Genomic DNA, 26,452 nt, shown 5'->3' with positions numbered 1-26,452 from the left:
GGTGTGCCCTGTGAGTCATAAAAATTTAATTTGAGCTGATGATTACAGCTGACAGTAAAGCGTTATTGGTGCTTCAAAGACTCAGGCAGCAGTAGTTAGAAGCGCCAACCGGCGATGGCACAAATTTGCAAGGACAGTGTGCTCTGAAAGCCTGTGATGAGAGTTCATCCAGTGCTGAGCTTGTGATAAACGTTCCAGGATAGAAGAAAGCTGTGTCGGTTATCGTGGTCTCACAGGGAAGCAGAAATATTGGAGTTCTTCAGAGTAAATTTATAAGGCTTAAATCCTATCGCTACTTGGCTGTACTGTCATTGTGGATGGTTAGAGGTAGAAAGCTTCTTTGTGTGTAATGTCTTCAGAATGAAAATACACGTTTATATTATGTAAGTCTAGTAGGGTGTTTTTGTACTTTTCCCCCCTAGACAGAGTTAATCATAAAGATCTATTGTTCTTTCAAAAGTTTGCAAGGAAGTGTTTCGGGAAAGTCAGAGAGTAACTTTAATGGATCAGATCCAGAGTCAGAGAGGTTAACAAAGCCTGTTACAGCAGGATATCGCTAATTAAAGAACCCTGGGATTTAGACAATCAAGTTCTTGGCCTAATGAGATTTGTGGTGCATATAATAGAAAAAAATAATGCTCTAGTTTGAGGGCTTGTGTCCCCGATATTTAAAAAATGGAGTAAAATAAAAGCACAGCGCACCTATAACTGGGTAATTTTAATGTCAAAACTTAGCAGATTCTTTCTGATAGCAAGCAAACCTGTAGCTGCTATCTCTTCTTAATGAAAGGTTCTAATGAGCAATCCCTAAGGGGGAAAGAGATAAACTGTTTTAAAATCTTGAGTTGTCTTTTGCAAGCATGGCAAGTTATTCTACAAGTTGTAGAGATCATGTTAGTGAAAGCTTTCACCCCAGGAATATGAATTTCTGTGTACTGTATTAATGAAGAAAAGGAAAGGAAAAGGTGTTGTGTTAGTACTGAAGTTTATAAACCAATCCTTTTTTTTTTTTTTTTTTTTTTAAATCTAAATCCTTGGCTGTCTCTAATGAAGACTCATGCATTTTCATGCTGGGATTGATGGGCTTGGTATAGGCGAAAGCAGTAGTATTGAAATCATTGCATGTACAAAAAACAAAATCAAAAGCTCAGGGTCAGTATATTTTCAAGTTTCAGAACTTGGTAGTGTGCATTTTCTTTCTTTGCGACCTGTCTTGAAACCATTTATTTTCAGCTCTTGGTTTCTAGAGATGATATAATAATATATCTAAATATCTCTACACTGTGTTTTTTCTTTCAAGACATTTCTTGTCAGATACTGATTTTTGTGACCGTCAGCCTAAGCATGAAAACAATGATTATACCAATTAAATTACTCAACTACCTTAAATAGTGAATAATTTTCTGATGCTTGTTAACTAATAAAGCAGTTTTAGTGATACAATCTTGAGAAAATTTAATTGGATTTAAATCCTTGCAAATTAATATTGTTTAATGGGATACCAAATTAGCAATTAGCATATTTCAAGATGTTAGTTTTGTTCAGCTCTTGGGCCTGAAAACTCTGGAATTGATGTCACGTAAATGGGTTTGTCCTAATGGAGACCAGTGGAGCTTTTAAAACTCTGGATGGAATATGGACATACATGTGAATTTCAAAATGCTGTTGCCAGAGATGCCTGCAGCACTTGTGTTGGCAGCTTGCAGACTCACTTTCGCTACCAATGTCTTGGTTGTCTCAGTTCCTCTGTAAACTTACACATCAGTTATAGTGGATGTGTTGCTTCTCCTGAAATAGTAATAGAAATACTTTTATAGGATGGTAGCGTTTAGATTTTTAGGGAAAAAGTTCTCTAAGGTAAAAATGGAAATAATATTGTGTGGTATGGAAGGAGGAAAAGGACTGTTAGAAACCAGAAATGTCCTAGTGTCTTCCCCATGAATAATTATCTCTGTAGAATGAATCCCAATGGGGATTTAGCCCAGCAGGGACATGCTCCCTTTTATGAATGGGAGAGCACCGAAAGTGAGACATCAGACTGGGAAATGAGTTTGTACAGATCATAGCAGTGAGATTTCACCTGAGGAAGAAACCATTAATCTTTTGGTGTCTGCGGGCTTCTGGGAGGTAGGTGTGGGGAGCTGCACGCTGTATTGCCCCAGGTGAGCACAAAAGACTTTGTTCAGTTGAGAGTTATTGCCTGTATCTGAAAGTGCTTCTAAAAATAGGGCTAGCAAATGGGTTTTGATCATTAGACTTTCTTCTGAAGCAATCCTTAATGGGAAAGATATGAAATGAACTTTGCAGAGAACCATCTTCTAATGTGGAGGAACCTTTGAACTCGGTGGAGGTGGGTGAGCCACTTAGGGCTGAGATGAAAAGGATCTTTTGTTCTCCGTTAGCAGATAATGCTGCCATAAAATACCCTTTCTCAAGATCTTAATTTCAAGAATGCCACGTGCTGGTTTGGAAGTGCCTTTGACCTTGCATGTTAAAAGACAAACTTTTACCTACATGCACAAAATGTTAAAGAAAGTCCACATCTTCAAAGAGATTAAAAGATAGCAGTGCAATAAATGGCGTTTTTTTTTTTTTTTTCCAATGGAAGAATTGGAAATTTAGCCTGTTGAACGAAATCATGAAAGATTCTGAAGTTCTTGCTGTCTGCAGTTCTTGGCTATCAGCAGCAATTCTCTTTGGTTATAGATTACAATTGTATCATCTCAGCAGCAGGTTCAATTCTAAAACTAGTCAGCTTGTTGCCATAAATTGGGTAATTGAAAAATTGCCCTGAAATTATGTGCTTTATTTATTTTACACTTAACTTTATTCATGATCAGATTACACCTTTGTGCTTCAGACAGATTATAATTCAAGTAACCCTTCTTACGGTAGTTGCTTCTAATGTATTTGCAAATTAAAGATACCAAGCCATTCTGGACTCCTGCTATTAGTCATATTCTCTTTGAGCTGGCTTGTCAAACTAATCTTTTCTAAATGTTTTGCTTAGAATTATATCAAATCTCAGGTAAGACTTCGCCCATTGACATACTGCAATTCTAATTAGAAGTGCAAAATGTTCTCAAGTCGATGATAGTTGAAACTTTGTAAATAAAGTTGTTTTGCAAAATTTTGCTTACAACAAAATGTAGTATTGTGGCTGATATTTGTCACTGATATTTCAGAGGCTTTAAGGATGGCCTCAAAACTCATGGTGTATTTCCTTAAAAAGGAATGCAGTATTTTCGTATTGCTAAATATTTAGATTTAAGTCCTTGTTATTCTTTTTCTTATTAGTATTTTTTTACTTATCTCTTCCATGCACATCTAAATTTCATTGCATAGTGTTCTGCTATGTCCCCTCACCCTTATTTTAGTGCTGTTCTAACCTGGCATTTCTTCAGCAGCTGAATCATCTAGTCTTGGGGCTATGGAGACGCATCTCATTGCCTTCCTCCGTAAACTTTGCAATGATGGTTTAAATATTTATGTGGATGACACATTTCAGAACTGTTGCAGACCTTGTGTCTTCAGGCAGTAAATACTAGTGTGTTTGCCAGAGAACTGGACAGAGTCTCTGAGAAGAGCTGGATCTCTCCTGCAGATGATCTCCCACGCTAGAAGCCCATCTGTAGGGAGTCAACCACCAGCAAAGTGTTCCTGGTGGCACTGCTTAGCAGAAGTGTCTCTCACTTCTGTAATTCTAGAAAAATGCACATTGCAAGCCATATGGGAAGTGTGAAGTGTCAGTCAAATTAAGAAGTTGAGGTAGGGAGGAATTAAACTGAAACTGAAACATCTGTTAATTTTAACACTTCGTACTGTTGGAGGAAAATCTGCAGTGTGATAGCTGCTCCATGAGATGAGCACTGTGCAGTGACCCAGATGGACGACTGTGCTTGCTGGGTTCAAATATGAGCTTTTACAGCTTGTCTGGTAAGTTTCTGATTGTCAGGCTTGCCCTACATAGGTCACTCAGAAAGTAACGTCTTCTCTTTATTTGCATGGAAGCCACACTGGATACAAAGAGCACAACAACATTGTTTTTTAGCATAGTTACCACCATTAGCTCTGTGTTTTCACCAGCGATGAACAGGAGCCTGTATGCCATGCCTGTAAAAATCTGCACCAATAGAGGTGACCCACTGTTTCACAGCTGCTGTGATGGTATCCTTACTGGGAAAATGTTGTCCATGCTGTCCGTTCTTCATTGACCTAAACAGATGGAAGTGGTAGGATAGTCCAACTAAGACTGGCAGCATGCTCTGTGGTCTTCAAACTGGTTTGGGGCCTGGTGTAATCTTGTTGTAAGAGAAAGGTTGTCTTCTTTGCTGACTGACTCCATATGTTCAAGCCCTCAGCTTAGTCAGCATCATGGTGTAGCAGTCAGAGTTCCTGGTCTGGAGTTCAGGAAATCCAGAAGAATCATCCCTTTCTTGTACCAAGACAGTGCACGTCACTTCATCTGCTGAGAGCTGTGTCTAAAATCTTTATTCCATGAGGAATTAACATATCACCACTCTGTGGACTGCTATTTAGTGTCCAGCTTGTAGTGCTGACACCATGTCTTGTCCCTGGCAGTGATGTGATCCAGGAAACCGTTGCTTTCAGCCCCACATTGGTTAAGTAAGTTCTGATAAGCTTGTGTACATTGTTCTTTCTGTTCCTGTGTGACCTACCTGATGCAAATGCTGCAGTGGCAACAGTGTTGCCACTGTTGTTTTGAATGCATTGAAGCTGATATTCAGCTCTGTACATGGTTCCCTGGTCATAATCCAATGATTTGTGCAGATGAGCTGATGGAGGCACTCTTCATTGTGTGATGCAACAGCTATGGATGGCCCTTTGGAACATGAGATGTCTTTGATTCTCTGATGCCATTGCTGAAATATGTCACTCACCCCTCACAGTGCTCACATCCTGTTTGGTCTCCGTCAATGTTCAGCAGATGTCAAGGAATGTCAGTGGGAGCCAATTTTCCTGCGTGGAAGAATTCAGTGATACACCTTTGGTCTACGCACATTTCTGTCAGACACCATCCTGTCACTGCCCCCCTGCTGCCATTTGTCACGTAGCAACAGAGTGTCACAGAATATTGGTGGGAAGGTTCAGCCTCTACTGCCATGCCTCCATCATCTGCCTCTGTTGTGGGCTAACATTATAAAACAGAAGGCATTACTTTTGGAGCAGCCCTCATACTTCAGTAGTTTTTTAATGCGAAAACTGCATGCTTTAACAAATGTCTTTGTCTAACCAAAATCAAATGTGCAGTAGGTGGTGGTTTAAACTAGTTTACACAGGAGATTCACACTAATCTCTTAATGTCCCTCTTCCCTTCCTGAGAATAATAGTTTTTGAGAATAAGGTGCTTTTTTCCTGGCTTTTGTGGTATTGGGAAAAGTATAAGTTAGGTGTCTTATCCCTTTCTTTCCTTGGTAGTTACTATGGGAACAGAGCTGTGGGTCACAGGGGAAAATCTGCAAAAGTGGTTGCTTTTAAATTGTTCATTTAGAAGCAAAAGGATAGCTTATTATTGGAATTGTAGTATTTTTCATTCAACTTTGTCGGATTGTATTGTTGTACATATTTCACTCACAAAAGAAGCACAGTGAGTGGCAAGAAAAACAGATGGAGATGTTTTTGTACTTTTTCCTTAGGGTTAATATTTTTTTAATTGAATGCAGCTGTTGGAAAGATTTCTGTTATTACATATAGACGGAACATGAAAAATGGATGCTCACATTTTCAGCCTGTTTCAATGGAGTACTAAGCTTAGTTATTCTGCTGTCAGGGTTCAGAACCCTGTGGTGTTTCATCTTTTTTTTTTTTATTTTGAAGATTTAAGTATGTGTAAGTTGCAATAAGTGTTTTACTTATCCGCTTAACTGGGCTAATTCAGTATACAGTGGATGAACATAACTGAAGTTGTATTAGAAAACCTTAAGGTCTCTGCTGCAGATCCCTAAGCAGGTGAGACAGCTGGCTATTTCTAGGGGCACAAGTTTTGAGTAGTCTGCCCATTCATACCTGTATTTCTCTTGATTTTTTTGCCTGATACATATGGGAATAGTCCTGTAGTCATCAACATTATCTTTTAATTTCTCTTCGTAAAAAATGTGGGAAGTCAGGAGCGCTAAGTGGGAAAGCTAGCAGTGAGAGATGTTTCACTGCAATCCAGATTGTTGACACAGCATTCACATGGCTAATTCAAATCACCCTCAGCAGATTGATAGTTAGGTTGAAGTGCTTGCTTAATGGAATATCCAATATATTGGTTTCAACTTGCACAGAAAATTCCTGCAGGGGTCATTTGGAGCAGGGTGTGTGAATCCAGAGACAGAGACTGGTCCTTCCTATGCTGCCTGGTGTCCCCTGCTCTGTAGGCTTGCATGCTTCCTTCTTTTAGAGACCTTTTAGAGTTTTGTTAACTGCATTTGTGTCACTTCTGAGAAGAACAGTGATTTAGGGATATGCAGCTAAACGTGGAAAAATATATGAAAACCTCATTATAGCAATAGTAAATATATTGGTTCTGTGTGCTGGAGGATACGTAGTGGACAGTTGCAGATGTTGGCGTGTGGTGTGTCCTGGCAGGCTAGCCGTGAAAAATTGCTTTTCAAATTAGAACTTAAAAACTTTCCTGCTCTGAACACCAAACCCTGCTCCCCGTGCGATTAGTGGTTTCATTTCTTTCTCAGCAGTTGGGTAATGATTATGGCTCCAGATGCTGCAGGAGTGATAAAGAGATTGATTAATTTCACTTGAAAGGGCATATGTTCAAAGAGGAGTGGGTGAACGCCTCCGACGCTGGGCCTGCATCACTGCTGCTTGCACGGCATGGTAGCCAGCTGCTCCTGAGGAAAGGACCAGCCAAACCACATTATTTATCTAGCCAGCGTATTTGCTGCTTGCTTTTGCCTACTTGCTGATGTACGTTTATTTTCTTGCTGCGTTCCATAGTATCTTGTATTCAGTGCTTTTTGTGTCTCTCTATGAAGCAGTGCTGTAGAAGTTCCAGCATGAGGCTTTGGGAGGGGGCTGGGGTCAGCACAGTGTGAGAAGCAGCCCACGTGTGCAGTGTGGTGCTTTTCCCCCTGGACAGAACCAATTGGTAACAAAATGAGTCAGATTCCCTGGCAGAATCAACAGCAAGTTTAACAGTCTTCCTGTTTGTTATTTGCATAATGTCTATATTATATATCACAATATTATTAGTAGTCCACAGCTTATGACTTGCTGAAAAATGCTGACTTCTAAAGTATCAAGTGTTCAACATACTTAAATAATAAAAAAAAAATCAGCTTGTTTTGTAGATACTTCAGTAAGTCTTCATTGGGTCTTTGTTGGCCTACGGAACAGGTCAATACAAGTATAAAGTATAGCTGATGGTGCTGGCCACATGATTAAATACAGGGCTGTGGCAGATCTGATTCTTATTGCTCTATCATTTGAACTTATTCACTGATCTGTGTTCTTTGGGGTTTATTCCATCACCCCTGAGACCCAAAGGCCTTCAAATATCAATAGTTTAAAAATACCCTCCGATGTGTGAAACATGTTTTGCTTTTCCATGGTGTGACATTTGTAACCATAAACTTCACAGGTTTGAAGCTGCAGAGGACAAAAATAAACTGTACATCTTTCAGAGCTTTTGACCCATTAGTTAAATTGCTTTGTATCGCCCAGCTGCTTTTAAGCAAAACAAGCACTTGTTTCTAGCTATTGAAAATATTACCAAGGTTTGCAGTGGAGACACTGCATATAGAAGCAATATTTTTGTATCTTTGTTAGACTAATGTGTGTATTAGCTGCTTGCTTTTTAAGCAGCTGCTGAATGAAGTACAGAATCTGAGTCATGTTACAGACAATGAGTAAGAGGAGGCTGTAGTGATAAAGCACTGGGAACTTTTCAGAAGTTCCTTTATTAAATCTGCACGTAAAGTAGCTCGTGTGAAACTTTTAATACCATTCCCTTAATATTTTTGCTCATGTTAGTAAGCAAACAATGAATTCAAACTGAAGTAAAAGTGAGTGACATGAAAACATTTGTAGCTCTGCGTTAAAAAGAATAAGCTTTCAATATTTTCACTTCAGCCAATCCAGTACTAAAAGCTCAGTATATCCTTGGACACTTGGCACTGAAATGAGAGTGATAGGGCATGTGTTAAGTATATTGCTTATGTGCTAGCGCATATGTGTGTGCATGTTTATACATTATTTTTTCTGTCTGTGTGTAAATCTGTTGCCATATAGGCAAGGACATCCTTTAGTAGCACAGACAGAAACTCAGCTGCAGTGTTTTGAAAAGACTGAGGGAGGATGAAATGAGAGACAGGGAAGTTGACGTAAACGATGACAGCAATGTTACTGTGCCCTGAGGGTCTTGCAAAGTACCTTACTTAAAACCAATTTTTGCTTTGTAGATAAGTGAGCATGTCGTGATTAAGTCAATATACGTGTGCAATTGGTGATAAAGCTTGGTATTACCCACCTTCTGTGGTATTTTTCATACTTAAGCTTTAAAGGTAACATCGTATATACGTTCATAATGCTATGAACTGTTTCATGCTTTTTGTTACGAGCTTTCCAGCGTGTTACTTGGTTTAGTAATGGGAGTTCAGGCTGCCCACGGATTTCACTCTCTTGTTGGGGATGGATGGCTAATTGACTGCTGACCTTTGCTGGGTTCCTCTTTGAAAAGCAGAGCGTGTGGGTGAGTGACACCAGGGGATAACAGATCAGAGAGGCTAAAAGCAGGTGAAAAAATGTAATTCTGTAACTTTCATTTAGATATTGAAGACTGTTTCGAGAATATAAGTAAAAGGAAATTTATTCTTTGCCTTCAAATATTTTAAAATTTTTATGAGCTTGTTTTTTTTTTTTTTTTTTTAAAGTAGTTACTCTTTTTCACTGTAATTTACTTGTCCTTGATTGATTTTTTTTTTTTTTTTTTCTCTCCCCCTTTTAAATAGATAAGACAGCTTCCAGAGTGCTCAGAATGATTTAATTATCATAGCACACAGGGCCCCAAATCAGATTTAAGGCATTTTGATACAAGTTTATGGAATAAAGTGGTGAGCAGGTGCAGATGATGTGAAGTCGCTGTTACTCAAATCTGCTACATTATTCTGTAGGCAGGAGATTCCTCTGCCTACAGACCTTAACTGAATATACTGCCTATAGACCTTAACTGAAAGGTTAGGAGCTAACCTTAGGATATGCTGTTTAGTGTGATATCTTGGGTATAAGTATTCCAGAACTGTGTGTTTGTGTGTCTTAGTACATCAGGAACTGATGAAACTGTGAACTTGTAGCATTCTGAATATATTTCCAAATAAAGCTATGCAGCATTCAATAAAGCAATTACATGAAAAGCATTGCAGTCAACTTCAGTTCCAATATTAGTAGTAATAATCAATCATCTTCAATTCCAGGCATAGTCTAATTGCTTTTTGTTGTTGCTTTGGAAGGTTACATTACTCAGTTATCTTGCAACTAGGCAATCTTTCCATGTTTGCATCATGTAGGATTTTATCATTGTTCTTGTAGTCTCACTATATCAGCTTTATCAATTTTGTGATAGTTTAAAAAATTCTCTAGCCTTTCTCACACTTCAGCACATGAGCCTTTCCTCCTCGGACTGATCCCTGTGACCAGGGAAAGTTTCCTTCCTCCATTGCTTTGGTCTCAGCCACATGTGCAGCTCACTGTTGATGTCCAGTGAATACCATTGCCTGTGGATGTTAATTGATACGAGTTAGTTAACAGTACCTACTTCACTCCTTTAGACACTTGAGAAATGAGTAAGGACCCATTCAGATAATGAGCCAAAGTCATTATTACATTAAGTGACTTTAACAGAAACACAAGAGAAAACTGAAAAGAGAGCATTACCATCAGGCTTTCTTCCTACTTCACCTCTCAAGGAGAAGGAAGGCCCTGGGTGAGTGGTTGATAAAATGAAAGACTTGATTCAAATTTTTCTTGTAAAAGTGTAGATTTTATAGGGACTTTTTTTTTTCTTTTTCCCCAGGCAAAAGCTTTAGATGCTTTGGGTAAGATCCTTGTTTCTAGGTCTTCTGGGACCAATTTTAACCAACTCTTCCCAAATGTGGATGGTGCCATTTAGGTACTATTAATCACAGTATGGAATGCAGGCTTTAAAGTAAAAGTGTATCTCCTTTTCTCAGATACAAACTTGCTTTACTGATAGTTGAATTTCCGTGTCCTGTGTGCTCCCCATTGGTCCATAAATTCCTTCACTGCTTAGCAAAATTAGCATATATCCCATGAATGGCAATTAAAAGGTCCATAACGTTTATTTTCTCCCATGTAAGCAGAGATGGAAGCGACTGGGAGATTATGACTAGGTGTAAGTTAGGAGTGTAACTATAAAATAACATGTTATTGCTTAAGAATAAATTAATGGAGATTAATTTCTGTTTGTCTTTGGTATAACTAAAGCTGTCCATTTGGTGCTGCTGGACTGTTTTAAATCATGGTGTGTCTTTAGTGGGCCCGTAATGTATTTGGATATGTGCATGTCTGCTCTGGTCTGCTTGCTTAGGGTAGCGATTAACAAGTGGAAAGCCAGGGTATCTGAATGAATTTTTACTGTGGTAGTGTTTTGTGCTTTTACTCTTTTATCAACATAAGCATGTTCCATCTGACATCTCTTGTCTTGAAGACCTGACAGCTGCACTGAGGTGACATGGTGTTACATGGGACTGGTGACTGTTCATGTCATGAATAGACCTGTTTTTTTTTTTTTTTTCTTAAACAATGTTAGTAAATGCTGGATGTAAAATTTCATGGCTTTCTTACAAAGCCCTTTTAGTTTCTATCTGGAGACCCTATTGATAAATTTTTCCTTAAGCACGCATGCATATTAAATGTGAGAACCTGCAGCTAAAAGAACTTGCTCTAAGGCAATGATTCATAAGGATGAAAAATCAATAAGGGGTTTCATTAAGAGAGGAAGGAAAGTTCAGACAGGCTCTTTGCTTTTCTTTTCTATGGAAAGTAGAGGGAAAACTCATTGATCATTTTGTTCAGCTTTATTCTTAGAAAGAAGAGTTGTAATGTCGATGCTGGTATTTTGAAGCATGAATATGGCTGGGTGAAAGGATCTGGTGTCTGTGATCTATCCTACATCCCTGCTGTAGTTTTCCAAATTCTTCTCCTTTGTTTTCCTTTTTGTTTGCATGAGCAGCACCTGCTGTAAGTGGAATTATCTCTGGAGAAGCTGCCTCAGTTGATAGGAATCCCAATTTTCCCAGCCTCTGCTCATATGATTTCTGCTCCAGACCCTTCTCAGCTTTGCTGTCCTTTTGCTGTGCTCCAAGGTCTCAAAGTCAACTCAAGGACCTGCCTCTTTGCATGCTCTGCAGGTCTGTGACTGTACTGCTCATGGTACTGGGTGTGCTCTAAGTTTTTCACTTTCTCTTCTCTAATGAAAAGCTTCTCCTACTGAAACTGATCTTCAGCTCTTCCTGCTAAAATGGCCAGAAGGAGCCCATGAGAATTGAGTTCCTTGATTTAGCACCGAGCTGCTGCTAGGAGGGGCTGTGTCTGCCCCAGGGAAGCGATGCACTCCCCACTGCGTGAGTTGATTCTGCTACTGATGTGCTTAAGAACTGAAATATATTTTTTAAGGGTTTTCTGCTGAATCATCCCCCTGAGAGGTGATGAATCCTGCTGCAGATTTATAAGAGGAGTGCTGTATCCCTGCAAGGGTGACAGGGGAGCACGAGCCCATGTGGGTGGCGCATGGAGCTGTTTGCATGCAGCCATCGCATGGGCACTGGTTTCTCTGTGGGCAAAAACTCCTCTCTGCCCAGGAAAATGTGCTTGTGGCAGCTTCTGTAGCATTTCCTGCCATAACTCTCAATTTGTTTTTAGCTCTGCTATTAAAACTTGGTGATGACACATGTCAGTAGTTTTGTGGTGGCATTCGGCAGTTACGCATCTGTTTGTTTTCATTAAATACATTTTTTTTTTTTTTTAAAAGTTCTGGTGGCTGCCCAGTAAGAATGGAAAATCAGGCAGAAGTGCTCTCAGCCAAGAGCAGATTTATTTCTCCAAGCTTGTTTAAAAACCAGGAATGCTGGCAGGGTCGAGTAGTAAACACGGGCTGTACATCTTGTTCAGCGGGCTTTTTCTGGATGCCTTGCATGAACCAAATGAGTGAGTAAGTGAAAGGCACGTGGTGGGTTCCTGACAGCACCATGATGGATTGAATCAAAGCAGCATGGCTGCTGCCACCCCCCGCCATCTGCCCTGCTCTCTTCTGCACATCCCAGCCCAGCGATGCTCTGTCTGTGGATCAGTTTTTAGAAAGGTTTGTAGACTGGAATATGGAAGTAAGCTGAGCTGGGGTTGATTAATGCACTTCTCCCAGGCTCTTTTGGGGGAGCTGATCAGCACTAATGTTGCTCTGAGCCCAGAGTCTCTTCTCAGTGTGCTTAAAGTTGGGCTCATGTTCAACTCTCTACTCCTGCAGAAATGCTGTAACAGATTGGTAAATATTTGACCTTATTTTAAGAGCATGCTACTATTTCTTCCTCAAATATTTGACAGCATACACAGTGATGGGCTGTGTTGTCATCTGCAGAGAGTGTGCTGTCATTTGGGAAGTCTGTTGCTTGCTTTTAAAGCAAAAGCTGATTATCTGAAGCCTGTGTGTTGCACCCTTGATGTGCACTGTGTTATGCAGAATGCTGTGAACAGCAGCAAACAGCTGTTTAGGGCTGGAAGGTCCCAGCAGCCAAGGACTGCGACCCACTGGGCGACCTGCTCACCTTCCCCGCTTCTCTGAGCAGTGCTAAGTGAACAGATTGGAGCAGATCTTGTTTCAGCATCATCTGTTTCCACAGCTGAAGCTCCCAACTGAGCAGCTCTTGTTCCATTGTTTAAGGTGTGGAAGCTGTGTAACTGGAATGTCTGGGAAAGGTGAGGGCTCTGTCTGCTTTGCCAACCTGAAGGGCTGCTCTTCTCACAGTGATGGTAGCTGTGGTGCTGGATGATGCCTTAAGAGCTAAATGGATATGCCCTGAACTGTTGCTTCATGGTAACATTGGACAGAGCATTTGGGTGCTTGCAGTCCTGCTGCACCTGCTTGGCACCAGAGAGCATCCTTTGGCAAAGCTAAGCCTGCATGCAGCACTGGGAGGCAATGTGCCTCACTGGGGAGAAGGCAAACAAAAATTAGCTAGGAAAATTAGCTAGAAAAACTCCTGAGTTTCAGGGTCACCAACCCCATTCCCTCCAAGGCCTCCAAGTGAAGCTTCTGAAGAGCTCTCTGAAATAATTTTTCTTGCCCATTTTGCTTTGTGGCATTAAAATTAAGCATTGAGACTCTTTTTCCTCTTTAAAACTAATAGAAATATATATTCTCTATGTAAGGTACTCTGTATACATAAAAGGAACACTGAGAAATAGACTTTCTTAAAATTTGTGTGGCTTTGGCTATAGACTTATGAAGTCACTCCAAGTATCACAGCTGCTTACAATAAAACTGTGGCAGTGATGATGGAGTTTAGACTTCACAGATGAAAATTACAAACTTGGAGTGTTTGCTGTCCTGTGCTCCTGGGCATGGATCCAGCAGAACTGGGGCAGTTTTGGTGCAAAGCTAGTGCAAGCACTTATGGAGGCAGCTGTGCATGTGGGGCAGAGGGTGCAGCTTCACAATCAGTGCTTCGGGGAGGGGTTGTTCTCAGCCTCCATTCCCAGGCTTTGTGCCTGGGTCAGAGACTTACCCTGGAAAGAAGGAAGGAATTAGGAGAAGGCAGCTGAATCTCTTATGCTTTGTTTTGTTTTGTTTGGTCTTTGTGGGATTTTTCCTTCTGTGTCACGACTGTGGTTTCCTGAGCTAAAAACTGGAAATATAATGTAAAAGCTCATAAATTTAACATAAGGTGGAAAGGCTGTAGAATGAATAAATACATTTGCCTTCCAGGGAATACCTTGTTAACTTCTCTCCATCCAGATCAGGCTCTGCTGTCTCAGGCATGCAAACTTCTCCAGGAAGCCCTTTTTCAGGAGATATCTCTCCCATTTGGCTGTCCTGGCCCCTTGGAAGGGCACTGCTAAGTAATGGTGGCAGGTGGTAACTGGGTTTCCCTGCATTTAATGATACAGAAACAGCAGGATTTCAAAGAGCTGCTCTCTTTCTCTCCTCTGTCTCTGTAACAGTAACCCCAGCTCTGCTTCCTGTCTGCTCTTGCCTGGATCTTCTTTCTGAAGTTTCATGTAAATTGGGAAAAGAGGAAAGTTGGCAAAAACGTAGGTTAGTGGCCATGAAGGATGTACTGCACCCAGGGGCCTGCTAGTGTAGGAAGAAGGGTGTTGGGCAGCATGTCCCTATGTGCAGGGACATCAGTAAAAAGAGCTCAGCTGTCATGCTGTCTTTGCTGTGGTACTTTCTTAAGTTTCCCTCCTGTTTCTTTAGTCTCATGATTTGGGCAACAAAAGTCATTTGGAGCAGTCAGCAGGGAGTTAAGCTTTGGGTAGACTACATACCACGCACCAAGCTTAGTGGAATTGCAGAGAAGCAGACTTCAGGGCAGGAAAATAACAGTGAAATCCCAACCTAACAGTGCAAGATGCTAAGGGCTGCTGTTGCAGCAAGCATCCTCCTGTTTGCAGCCTGCCTTGTTTTGCCTGTTAGTGCTAGGGAAAAATGGCTGACTGAAGATGGTTTAGTAGTTTTGTCGGAACTCTGATGTTTATTCCAACATATGCTTGTTAATCAAAAAAGTAATAAACTTTTTATTAAAATGCATTGGCTGCCCAGGATCTTAATGTCCTTTTCTGCGTTTATTGAGGGGTCAGGCTTACTTAAATTCAGCACATTGGTTTTTTTTATTCCTTCTAAAATGTGCAGCCCTTTTCTCCCTGGTGAGTTCTTAAACACCCATTCATTTCTTTCAAGGGGCTGAATTTGAGAGAAAGCATTTGAGAACTAGATGGTGACCATACTTAGCTTCTGATGTAACTTTTTGGGAAGGCAGGTGTGGAAAACCATGGCATGTAATAGGATCTATATTCATTTAGTTTTTTTTCTTTATTATGTTATATTCAGCAGTTGTTGACTTATGCAGTCTTTTTTGAAGAAGTCAGTGCTCCTTTCTAGCTTTTTCTTCACAGTGACCACTGACATTTCTTGTAAAAATTCTGTGCACTATTTGATTGGGACTCAAACTTGTTTTGAGAGTGCAGACATCGCCCTTGTAAAGAACAGAGCATGCATTTTGGAACTGTCAGGTCCTTTAGTCCTATTAATTATAACTTGTGTCATTAAGTTATGATCACTTGTAAGTGTAGGCTGTTTCTGTGTTGAAGTTTACTTTCTTTCGGAAGCAAATACCAACAGCTAAAACTCTTTCATTAAATATCCCAAGCTGAAATATATAGATGTATTGAGTCCAATTATTGAGGTTTTTTTAGAGAGATTTTGCAGGGAATTAACTGTGACTAGCAGTGAGTTTTTTGAAGTGCTACGTTGTTTTGACTGTATAACTGATGATGTTTTAATAGATGTCAACTCTTAGGGAAATACAAAGATCAGAGATGAGGGTGGATTTTTCGAAAGCACAGAGGATATTTGGATATCTGACTCGCATCAAAAGTTAATGCGACTTGAGTGCCAAGGCCTTTTTGTGCCTTCAGAAAGCTGAGTGGTTACTGCTCCCACCGATACCCATCCAGTCAGAGTTCCATGTACATTCCCTTTAATTTTTTTATTTTCTTTAGCGTTTCTTTGGCAGTTGTGAAACAAAAGTGTGAAATGAGAGATTTCTGTGGGTTAAGTTTTGTGTCTCCTGGGTGCGGTGTCACAGTACGTACTGCCTGGTTACTTTTTGAGTCCCTGCTGGGAATGTCAGCTGGAGAAATGCTCTTGGTTGGTCTTTGGCTTACTATTGTCTTCTACAAGGCTTAAACTTTGGATAGCCAGATGTATCCAAAGTGACCAACTGGGTACCTATCAATTGCATCTAGTTTCTTGGGAGCAGTTTGATTTGAACTTATTTTTAAAAAGCAGGGTTCCTGTGGCCAAGTAGTTACAACAGATCCCTGCTGACAGTAAAAGGAACAACCAGACATTAAGCCTTAGATATGAAGCTATTATAGAAGGCATCACTTGTGATTGAGACTTGCTTAGTTTTTGCCTTCATTCATGTTCTTTTTCCTGATGCCTATCACCATTTTGTTCTTTACTCTTTCTTAGTAACTACGGTCAGTGCCCAAGCTGGAATCTCACTTGATCACACACTTTAATAGTTTTTCCTCAGCTGTGCATGCACTCTTTTTTGTGGAAGCTGTGTCCAATCCAACAGCTGAGTCAGCAGGAGTTTCCCTTGACTTTTGGTGAGGTCTGCGGAAAAATAATGATGAACACCACATATGCAGGCACAACTTCTAGCAGGCGATGTCCCCGGTGGACAGGCTGACTGCTTGGAAATATTAATCAGATAAATGCTTCATAGTTTCTTCTCTGATATAAGGCCGGAAGATGATGTCTGTGAGAATAAATGTATTTCTCTGACTGACCTTCTGCAGACCTTGCTTTCCTCTTTCCTCAACAGTGACCATGAGAATAGCCACAGTGAGCATCCTCACAGACTCACTTTGCCCACGCTCCAGGCAGCCTGTGCTGCCTTTTATGGGACATCCTGTAAGAAAGGGGTAAGCTTAGAAACTTCACAGAATGGCCCGGGTTGGAAGGGGCCTCAACGAATCTCCAACCCCCCTACTACAGGCAGGGCCACCAAGGGCCGCTTCTTTGCATTGCCTTCCATTTAGGGCTGAAGTTCTGTGCTGAAGGTGGTGCCTCCATCTTAGGAATAATAAGTGTTAGCAGCTCTCATGAACTCCCTGAGTCTGCCCAAATTACTTTTTGAATCAGTTTATTCTTCTGGCATCCAAACATCCCAGAACAGCGAGATCTGAAACTTAATTCTCCTTAAACCTGCGATGGCGTATGTTGAAAACTTGTTTGTTTTTGCTAATTGGTCTACTAAATGATACTCCTCCATACAGTTTGTTTTTTTGTAGCTGAACGATGCATTGTGTGTCTGTAAGATTTTAAGCTTGCTGCCTGTAGGTTAGGGATAACAAGCAGAGGTGAATAACCATTACTTTTTCCTATCTTTGTACTGCCTACATTTCACATAAGACCCTTATTTTTGTATTTGATTGCTTGATGACTCAGTCTATACAAGCACTCTTTGAAAAGCAAACCTTGTTGCCCTGCTCTGAACCTTCCCTGGTTTTACTGTTATTTTCTGGAATGGGGAACAGTGCTCTGCACAGTCTTCCAATGGGAGTGCACCATTGCCTGTATCACACCTTACCCAGGACTGTTGTGTGCTGTGTTATTTCATCATGTTCTGCTCATCTCCTTCATCAGAACAGAATGGTTTTCTTTCTTTCTTTTTTTTTTCTTTCTTTTTTTTTTTTTTTTCAAACTGCTCCTCCAGCAGACTCCATGATCTCCTTCTGAAATAGTAATAACTTTATTTTAGGAATGTGTTAGTGGTTCTGTGTACCTAAGGCTGTGTCTTTTCTAGCTGAAGGAATGAATGTGCTGCCAAGACCAAACCTGAGTGAGGGCATGTGGCATCATCCACCTTTGTGTAGTCAATAGTGATGGTTTTATCTATAGGCTTTCTCATTGCTCTGGAAGAGTCTTCCCCACTGTATTTATGTGCATCTATTTATTCCATTGATTTTATAGCTTCTCCCTGTTTAAATATTTGATTAAGTTATGATTCTCTTGGCGTTACAGTGAAGTTGAAAGTGGAAAGGTTGTATGTCAGGCAATGGATTTTCTCAAACCTTATTTGTTCCAGACAAGGGGAAAGGAGAGAGGAGGAGAAGGGAGAGGAGAAGGCAGTGAAACGTGCATCTGTGTGCTTTTGGACAGCTCAGGTCCGTAACGCTCTGTAGGCAAGCAGCTGGCATTGCACATCCATTCACTTCTGCTGTTAAATATCTGTTTGCTTGTTGAGGAAGGAAATAACATTGTTTGTGAACAGTTCTGCTTACCTTTAAATAAAAGTAACCAAGGTTTTTCTGCACCTTTGTTAATATCTGCTGGAGTTAACCTCGTTCTATTATTCCTGTAGGGAGTGTTTGAAATGGCTTTTCCTGCAAACCTGCAGCATTCAGTGGGACTTGAATGCGTGACCTAGAGAAGGCTTTTTTTTCCCCCGCTCTGTTTATTTGGGATGGCAAAAACAGCTCTAAAGCTGGTTTTAATAAGACTTTAATGGTGGTGTTCTGTATCATCTGCTTCTTTCTGAGCTGGAGCAGCAGGTCTGGCATAGCAGAGCTCTGCTGAGAGGCCTGGATCACCTGATGTGTTGTCTTAATTTCTGGTGGCTGCTTAGGGAATTGTGTGTACACACAGGAACGTCCTCCTTGGTTTTAATTAGAATTTTAAGGTGTTTGCTGCTTTAACTACTGGGCACAGTTGTGGGTGCAGCAGTGTCAGAAGCACATAAAACTATTAGCCTCCAAAGGAGGGCTGCAAGGATGGGAAAGGGTCTGTGTGCCCACAGTGTGTGGAGCAGCTGAGGTCCCTGGGTTTGTTGCTCCCAGAGCAGCTGAGGGGAGGCATAAGTGATAGCATAATGGGCAATGGACTGCCTGTGTCAGTTGTATCTGTCTCTTTTTCTTTAGCAGCAATGAGGAGAGCTGAAGGTGAGGCTGCTGTTAATGCTTTTCTAGGAAATTTATCTGAGAACTATATGTTGTTTTTTTTAATTTTATTCCTGTTTTTGGAACATACAAATTTTACTCCAGTTAACTTTAAAATTGTAATCAAATGATGTGTGTATTATTGCTGTTATGTGCCTCTATCAAATAATCTTCACTAATCTCTATCATCATCTTTGCCAATAAAAACAAAAACTGACCTGAAATTCAGCTCCTTAGGAAACTGCAGCCTAAAGCAGGAGCCCTCTGAGTTGCTAAAAGGAATATCCATGTTCTTCCATCTCCATTCTTCCATGCTGCTGACTGAAATGTTTCATTCAGCACTGCAATTTTCGTTTCATCATTCTCTACTTTGGACAATCTCCTGCTTTTTTCCTGCAGAAAAGTTTCTGTTTCTCTCTTAGGCATGGAGTTGGCTAATAACTGCCATTCTCACTTAGTTAAGAGGTGGAAAGAAAACTATCAGCTCTGTCATGGACCTTTTCCCAACCTTGCTGTGTAATGCCCATCTGTTGACCAGATGAATGAAATGAATGATAGGAGATTTTTAAGGGTACTGAAAAATACATTTTTTCTTGTTTCCCTTTCTTGTAATAAGAAAAAATAGATCATTAAAGCTGTTTTATAAACATGAATGAGCTAGAAAATATTATGACAGCGTAAGTTGCTAAAGATACAGAAATGAAATTTTTAGATGAGATTTATCTTCTTACTTTAATTTGTACTCCTGCTGTACTGTAAATGTAATAACCATCAAAATGAAAAATGCAACAGATTGATAATACCATTGAGTTTTAATTAAACCACTGAATTGAAAAGGGCCCAGATGGATAACTGGAAAATGTAGTTATAACCCTGGTATGAAAAATGCTGGATTGCTACTGATATGTCTTGTAAATAAATGCTGTGCCAAAAATAACCTCATTTTTAGAACAACTTCCTAAAATTAATCATTTAAGTTTCTAAAACAGATGGTTTCTGGATTTTTATTTAATTTAACTGCCAAACACTTATTACCCTGGATCAGGAGCTGTGCTTTAACAAATCCCCGTCCGGGAGCCCAGTCCAGTACTTTGGAGTCCCAGGAAACACAGAGGTTGTGCCAAGGTGCGTGCAATCTGAAATATGTAAAATCACCACTCAGTCTATTAAAATGTTGAAATTGCATTAGTTTGGCACAAAATGCCTAATGCACAAAATGACTCAAGTCTTGGAACTTGGAATAATGTTTAACACCACCAAAGTAAAATCGGATCTTCTGCTTTGGAGTTTTCAAATTATATTTTAAGTGGAGATTCTTAATTGAAAGTTAGCTACAACTGAGACCCTTCTTCCCTTGTCAGAGTACTGCAGTTAATATTTTGTCTCCTAAATGAGCTGGCATTTGTATTCATGCGTAGGTGCGTGTGCACAAATAAACACCAAAACAAACAACAAATTTTCCCAGTTCTGTTTTCTGGTGAGGATTTTGGAGGTTATTATCAAAGGGAATCTTCATCTCCAAGTTACGCTGTAGGTATCTAAAAGCCAAAAAGCACTAGTCAAATTAAATTAGCTATGATCAAATCCTGAAATTAGCATAGAAAGTTGCAGAAATCAATACCTTGTTACCTTCAAAGCTTGTTATCTGTGCCTTCTCGTGAATTAATTTTTGGAAACTTTACACTAAATGATGTAAAAATTGATCTAAAGCTTGAAAAAAAATCTTGTGATCAATAACTTTCTTCTGGTCAGAGAGAAATTCATTAAATTTGGTATGTATTACATTGCCACATATTCTTACTGAGTGCTGTTCTAATCACTGCATTATTCTTGACTGAGAACACATTAGCTGTAAAAATTCATGAAATGAGAAACAGGACGTTATAAAGATTTTCTCTGGCTATTGTCAGTAATGAGTTGTGCAGAAAAGTGGAACACATTCTCATTGCTTGTAGAGTTGTTTGTCTGGCACTGTTTTACACTTAAGCATGAATAACTAAACTTTTTTGTTGAAAGTCATTATTTTCCAATAAATTGGGTGGAACACAATACTTTTCTTTCCCCTAGATAGAGGTGATATAACTTTTTCTCTTCTATGTTCAAAATCTCTCTCATCTTCAAGAAAAAAACAAAATGTTGGGCAAGAATTAGAAGGTATGGAGCACACCATTTGAAGTAGTTGAAAAAGATGAAGTTGCCTTTACTTCCTTGGCTGCTCCTGCAGTGATTTCAGTGGGGTGTCAGCAATGCTTTGAGTGACTCTGCACGCCCATCACTGTGCCTGGCTGGAGTGGCTTAGGGTGAAGTAGCAAGTGAGGGCTCCTCATTTAACATGGAAAAGCTGTGTCCTCAGGCTCTTCAGTCTCCTAGTGCTGTCTGGTTCCTGCTGTGATGTGCTGCTGCCTACACCTGGAGCACCGTTCCTTTCCTGATGCGCACCATGCACGTTGGTCCAAATTAAATTGTTTGAAGAAGCCCTCTGGCTAAATGTGCCAGCAGTGAGGGGCAGTGAAGCACTTGCCTATGTTTGGAGTGCCTATGGAGCCCTTCTCTAAGGAAAATCCCTTGTTGCGTTAATTACTGGTTGTGGTTTTTTTGCTGTGTTTTGCAGACTGCCAGAGTTTTCTTCTGCCATGCTGTCCTCTTGTCTTTCTTTCCCTTTTTGGTTTTATTTTTCATGTTATTTTTGATATGATTTGGTCATACCTTGCCTTCTGTCTGAATGCCACCCAGCGTAGAGGAGAGGAGTCATGACTATTCACATAATCTACTTCTCTACTACTTGAGTGTATTTTGATGATTCAGGGGAGCCTAAACATTATGTAAGTTGCAGAGCAAATATGGCTTCCTATTGACAAGAGAGGAAAAAATACAATCTTGCAGAAGAGTGAAAAGCGTCTCTTTTACTTGGAATAATAAATAATTGAGACTGAGTGAATTGTCAGAAAATGCTGCTTGATAAATTTTGACTGATGTTTAGTACAAGTGTAATAAAGAAAATCTGTTTTCTGTATGTCTTGTCACAGAATACAGGCAGAAATGTAAATCTACTATTTAAAGCAGGTGTATGTAGAAAACCAATGTGATACTGTGCTTGCAGGTGTGCACTAGTTTACCATACGTGTTTTACCCTTAAACCGTTCATATGCTCCTCATGGAAGACAATTTCCAAAGGAATAATGTAGACTCTTTCTGAATCTCGTATGCGTTTATTTGAAGGAAAGTAGTGAAGTGTGTGGAAGGATTGCCAATTCCTTGAGGAAATCCATCTGAGGTTAAATGAAACCCAGATAACTCCTTTTATTTCCATGTTGGTTTTGGAGCAGTTGCACTTAAATCACTGCAAGTATTGGGATTCTGCTTTTAAACTGGGGCTTCTGATGGATATGCATCAGCAGGAATGAAAAGGAGAAATTTTATATTCTTTATTACTGGAATCAGAGTCAATCTCTTAAAGTGCAACATGACCATCAGTTAGCAGCTTCATAGTTGAAACTTTCCTGGTCAGGGGAGCAAAGTACACAATGTGGGCTGCAGCTGCTGACTGGGGGAATCCATCATGAGCATTTCCCTAAGATGGCATATTTTGAACCAAAGTACTTTATTACAAATGAATTGAAAACTACAGTAAAGTATTTCATAATGTTGCTACAACTTTTATTCTGTGAATCAAATGCTACATGTGCTTAATTCATGGTGTCTTTAAGAATATTTTAATAAAATCCTAGTTTTCTAACACCCCAGTCTTGCAGATGTCTTTTAAAAAGAGTGATTCCATGTAGCTGTATGAGCCACGCTGTAAGCATTTTGCTCCAGCAAGTCTTCATACCTCTGGTGAATGAAATGGTATCCAAGGGCAGCTCTGGGATGCCAGCCTTACTTTGCCTTTCATAACTTCAAATTAATCATGTTCCCAGTTTCCCAGTGGTTGAAAAGCAAACGTACTGATGTTATGCATGCAGCTTACAAAATGTGCACATCAGTTATTTTGCAGAAAATTTACAGACTTCTTACTAAAAAAAATAAAAGTGGGGTGAGTCTGTTATTTTAACAGCCACCGTTACATTGAGCCAAGCGTCTGACATTGTGTTGCAAGAAATCGTTTCAAATTTAGTCTTCTGTCTCCTCATCCCTGTGCAGGTTCACTGATGCATCATCATGCCTTGCACTTGTTAATTTGTGCTAACGGGGCTTTGAAGTACATTTTTAGGGGATGAAGATCATTACAGCTTGGAAATGTAAATAATGTTTACTGATGCATTGCAGTTCATATCATTTACATATTATGACTTAAAAAAAAAAAAAAAGAAGTAATTTTCTCATGCATATCATTTGAGTATCCCCCCTGCTGCCTCACTGAGAGAGTGGGGTCGGGGTGTTTAGGTCTCTTTTATCCCTGCTGTGATGATGCGTCCCGTAGGGAGTCGGGTTGTTAGGTGATGTTATTCTCAGCCTCTGGAAGGTTTGCTTTTTTTTTTCCTCACACCTGCAGGGCAGTGTGTTCTTTCTTTAACACTGAAAACCCTTAGAATTCTTCTACTCCTACAGCTGTCTCGCTGTACATTCCTATTTGCCCTATGAGGCAGTTGTGAAACCTGATTAATACCCTGAGTTGCGCTTGTATGAAAAGTGCAGCTCAGTTTTTCATGTCTTTAAGACATGCATTGAATTTCTCAGTAAATCTGAATCTCCTCATGCTGCCCTCCTTTAGGTGGTGGATTAAGTTGGAGTTAATGGATGGAGAAATGTAGTCTTGGATTTGGTGTTTAGGAAAGTAATGTGCGCCTGTGTGCAGTAGCGACGTATTTTAATCCAATGTTGCTATGTTTCATCTGCTGGTGAAACTTTTTTATCAAGAACTTGAGGAAGTGATGGAAGTGGCTACAGCAGGATGCTGCCTGTGTGGGTGGTTTCTTTTGATATAACCTGCAATTGAGACATTCTGAAAGAAATTTTTTAATGAAAGCACGCTATCTTTTCTGTGTCTGTTCTTATGACATTTAAACCCAGGAAATAAAGAAGGGCATTTAATCCTCCATGCTTAAGAGATGTAAGGAGTCTATTGAGTGACTAACTGTACCTGAAGAGTGTAAGTTGCCTTTAGTACAAGTAAAATTACTTAAGACCTCCGAGTGACATATTTTAGTTACCTTTACTTATGATCATCTTTAGCTATTATTCTTTCTTAATTCCTTTATGAAGCAGTTGTCTTGTCTGAAATTTTTCTGACAGCCTATTGAGTAAAGGATAAAATCAAATACCAAATAACTGCATGTTGAAGTACAGGACACTTTTATATTTGGTAAAAATTACTAATGAAAGTGGTGGTACGCTTAATAATAAAAAGCACTTGATGTGATGAAAAGTAGCATGGATTCTGTGATGTAGATGAGGGAAAGAGAAAGAGAAAACGGCAGCTTGTGAAGTGTTCTGAAAAAGATTTTGACTGTGTTGGGAGGAGAAGTGAGCTTGAAAGCTGTGCTGGAAGCAAAGCAGGCTTTGGTGGATAATTACAAAGCACATGTAACACAGCCATGCTGGTTGAGCATCTGGCTTAAGCTACTGGCAGACTCTTGCTTTGTGGGAATGCTTGTACTCATAGAGGCCATCTATTCTTTTATATGTATTATATATCTGTGTGTGTACACATACATTTATATGTGTGTATATGTGCATTTGGGACCTACTAAGGTACGCAAACCACTTTCCTTCAGAACTGTTCTAAAAAAGCTGAGCGGACTTGGAGACAGGAGGTGGGAGGGCAGAGTGGTTGATATGAGCTCTCACTCGGGATGTAAGAGCCAGGAAGGTGCAAACGGTTCCTTATATGTACAGCCTGAAGCTCTGAGGGTTTAATTGCCAGCACTTAGAGATGATGGGCAGAAGGTGGAGATTCTGGAGGTGGTTCATGGAAAGGGAAGTTTTGAATGGATGCAGTGCTTTTAATGTATAAAGGGCATTTCTTTAGAGTAGACAAATCCTCTGGCATTACAAAATAATGGCAGAAATATCTTTTCATGAATTGAGCAATATAGCAAGAGGAAGTTACTTTTATTTTATGTAAACTTTTGATCAAACAGCATTTGTACTAGTTTTCCATCTGTAGCAAACCTTTCTAAACAGTGACTCATCTGTTTCAAATTGCTGCTTTGTTTGCACATTTATAAATTCAGTGTTTGTGTAATGTGGATTGTTAAAGAAATACACTTGACTTCTCTGTGTATTTCAGTGTTTCATGGAAATGTGTTAACAAATGGCATTTGGTGATTTTTTGCTGATCATTCAGTTCAGGGAAGGGAAAGCAACCGCATCTAATAAAGGGAACTGGTTGTACTTCAACTTGAAATCAATGACAGAAGTTTCCTGACTGCTTAAAGGGAGGTAATGTTGGGCTGTGGTATTAGCCTGGAAAAGCTGCAACTATGCTTGCTGAATCTGACATAGTAATATCAAAATCCAGTTTTCTTATCTAATTGACTAAAATCATAAGAAGAATCTTAATATTCTCTTCTCCTTAGGTCTTATCACTTCTTCTTTCCCATCAGCATCACCATAATTTCCCAAATTGTTCGACCTCTCTTCCCCGTATCTACAGCTAAACTACGTAGAAGTTCTTCAGCGCTGTTTTTATGGGCCCCATTGTAATAGTTTGTTCTATTACTCATTTTCATTTTGTGTTTGAGCCACTGCAATAATGAACGGTTTAGAAAATGCTTCAATAGCAACATAAGCCATCGAGTTCAAAGATGCAAACAGATTAAAGTTGTACCCACTGCCTGCTTTACCCACTCTGCCAACGTGCTATTTTACACCAGACTTTGAAAATCATTTAGTTGATTGATATAGCAATAAAAAGACCTTTAATAGCAACCAAGATAAAAAGCTTTGCCTAACACCTTTTGTCATGTAATAATGATTCTTGCAGGATTTCCAGACGTTCTTAAATGATGAAACCATAACACAGAAAAATGCTGTTTGACAAAAATTTGCACTTTGAAGATTTCTTATAGGATGAGAAGACCAGTGGAAAAAAAAAAAACAAAAAAAAAAACCCTCAAAGGTTCCTATTTCCTCTCGTGACATCTGTGATTGGAGGAGAATTTGGAATCAAGTGAAATCAGAAGGAAAATGAGCATAAAGTGTGTTGTCTCTTTTTTGGAATAGAGTGATTTTCCACTTCGTAGTGTCTATTTTACTACTGTTTTCTTATTAAGAGCAACTTTGATAGTTATTTCAGGCATTTATAAAAGTTGGGCAGCAATCAAAGGATCAGACGATGTTTTGTGACTTCCTTAGATTTATAATAACTCTACACCTATTGGAATGCTACAGATTGGTCTGAGTTTACTTTTTTGGGAATTGCATCCCTGTAACTGAGGGCAAATTTCCAGCTGAGAGGTACTTGTTCCTGTGGCAGAGAAAGGGGAATCCCTCATGCCTTTGTTCTGCACCTGATTCAGAGAGGAGAGGATGCAGCAAAGCCAGTGGTAAACCTCATGTGGTGTTGTGTTTTTAGCAAGTGTTTACTTGGAGGAAACAAGAAGTATGCAGTGTTGATAATGGGCAAAGGGGAAAAGGGAAGGAAGGCAGGAAGGCAAAATGTTACATCCTTCTTTCAGCTCAGGGAATTGGGCACAGAAAATTGAGAAGTTTGCATGGCTGAAGTTTATTTTGAGGCAGGCAGGAACATTCCTGACCTTTTTTTCCCTAGATCTTCAGTTAAAGTGAGCTGCTTGGCACTCTGCAC

The 26,452-nt window shown here is 39.8% G+C and overlaps 1 protein-coding gene across 5 annotated transcripts in view; it reads left to right on the top strand.

Moving 5' to 3' along the window:
* Positions 1–26,452, top strand: part of THSD7B (thrombospondin type 1 domain containing 7B) — a 293,426-nt gene that overhangs the window by 52,130 nt on the left and 214,844 nt on the right. The gene's annotated exons all lie outside the window — the stretch shown is intronic.

This window comes from Tympanuchus pallidicinctus, unplaced genomic scaffold (genome assembly GCF_026119805.1).
Source record: "Tympanuchus pallidicinctus isolate F22 unplaced genomic scaffold, pur_lepc_1.0 scaffold15, whole genome shotgun sequence".
Taxonomy (NCBI): domain Eukaryota; kingdom Metazoa; phylum Chordata; class Aves; order Galliformes; family Phasianidae; genus Tympanuchus; species Tympanuchus pallidicinctus.
This window is presented reverse-complemented; position numbering and strand designations above follow the sequence as displayed.